We start from the raw sequence: 2275 nt of genomic DNA, 5'->3' as shown, positions 1-2275 counted from the left end.
ATGTTGTAGTGTTGTACCTGCTTGTTCAAAGATAGATTCTCCCATTTAATGTGCAGGGCCTCTTTGAGTTTTAGTTGATATCCATTATTGGCCTGATAAATTATTATAGAATTAGCATTATTACTATTAGATTTACATTTATGATTTTTTGCAAGTGCAAGTGTTTGTATATATGTGAGTTTTTATCAGATATCAGGTGATCTTTGATCCTTATGGATAAGTGGCGAGACGTTTCACCAATGTAGGTGGCATTACAGCCCCCAGAACTGAATTCATATACCACATTGGATCTAAGAGCACCTGGTATAGTATCTTTATTGTTGAAAAAACTTCCAACTTTGCTGGTGCTGAACGCTAGATTGATTTTTAAACCATTACAATATTTATTTGTTAGTTGTGTTAGTTTTTCCTTAGTTATTTTGATGTGTGACCAATAAAAGGAAGTTTAAAATAACACACTTTGTCTAAGGATGACGATTCATCTGTAACCACATTTTTGTTTTTTTCTGTCTACAAATTGTTTGATTAACCTGTCTATTAGTTTTGCAGGGTAATAAATCCTAAGTAAAATGTTTTTAAAGCTGTTAAAGTCCTCGTGTATTCCATTCCATGTGTTGTTGATTTTATATATTCTGTCCAACAAAGTATTAATTAGTCTTAGTTTATAACTTTCTGGGCAAAAACTAAAATATCCCATCATCTGACCAGTAAATGTTTGTTTCCTGTATGTTGACGTTTTAATGTCTCCATTTTCAAGTTTCTGAATTAGCACGTCAAAAAAGCTGATATAGTTGTCATTCTACTTTTCCATTGTAAATCTTATGTTCTTATGTCTCGTATTTAAAAAATCAAAGAAATGCATGGCGTCTTCTTCATTATCAAAAATACAAAAAGTGTCATCAACATATCTGGTGAAAAAACAATGTTAGGGCAATCACTTTGGTTCAGCCAAATTTGTTCGTTATGTCCCAAAAACAAATTGGCTAAGATTGGTGGAAGTGGCGAGCCCATGCTAATTCCATCTCTTTGTTGAAAAAATTCTCCATTGTATAAAAAGTGATTTTCAGACGTAGAAAATTTTAACAGTTTCTTCAAATTGTTTTCTGTGATTTTATATTTTTTGTTATTTTTGATGATGTATTCCACAGCTAAGTCAATTTATTCTTGCAGTGGGATGTTTGTAAAAAGGCTTTCAACATCAAAGGACACCATGTATTTTTGATGTAGTTTCCAATTTTTGATGGTATTGACAAAGGCGAATGTGTCACGAACAGTATGTTCTGAGGGAATGTAATGTTTGGATTAGTTGGCTTAAGTATTTGGCGATTCTGTAGTTGTAGGTCCCGATGGATGAAATTATTGGTCTCATATTTGGTACTCCTTCTGTGAATGTTTTATGCATCTTTGGTAGTCCATAGATCATTGTATAAATGTATATACTTGTTAGGAATTTTTCATGGCTTAAAGGTATTCTGATCACAAAGGTTACGCATCACTGCACAACTTACGTTATATTGCAACCTTTCACACAAACAAGTAACCAATATTCTTTTGTTAAATACTTTATACCTGGTTTCATATAGACAGATTCCTCGGTAGACCAGGTTCAGACCCAAAATGCTTAGCCCCAGTGAGGAGCTCTAGAAATACCCAACTGAATGATTGATCTTTATCGCTGAATGATTAATAGCAGCGTGACCACTCACAATTTTTGATATACCCAATGACTGGGTCGAAATTACCCAAGATTCAGCAAAATTGTCCAAAATTACCCAAGCTTCCTGAAAATGCATTAAAATTTGAAAAATACGTGTATTTCGCATGTATAGTTTCCCTTTTAGTTCAATTTATAAACCATTTTTTATATCGTAATTGTTTGTGTTAATTATTAAAATTAATATTCATGAGGTGATGATACGGATAGAAAATACGTCCTCAGTCGGCCAGTGTTATCAGTAGATCAGTGATCAAGTTTTATTATGTAACGCATTAATAAGGTTAGATCAATGGCAACGCAAATCACATAATAAACAATTCTGTACCCATGCAATTAGCAATTAACAGTCAATTAGCAATGTTATGTGCACTTCGTTGAGTTTTGCTTACTTGAATGGCCTGAAATATACTTTGTTACTTCTTAATTCTTCCTCTATGACAAAAATATTTAATTTTCTTAGTAAAAATAAAATACCCAAGGATTTGAACGGAATACCCAAGAACCCAAGACCAAGTAAAAATACCCAAGATCTTGGGTAAATACCCAAGCAGTGGTCAC

The sequence above is a fragment of the Anneissia japonica genome, unplaced genomic scaffold (assembly GCF_011630105.1).
Source record: "Anneissia japonica isolate Jap-2015-1 unplaced genomic scaffold, ASM1163010v1 scaffold287715_len1027211_cov185, whole genome shotgun sequence".
NCBI classification, from domain to species: domain Eukaryota; kingdom Metazoa; phylum Echinodermata; class Crinoidea; order Comatulida; family Comatulidae; genus Anneissia; species Anneissia japonica.
The sequence above is the reverse complement of the archived record's forward strand: the minus strand, read 5'-3'. Positions refer to the sequence as shown.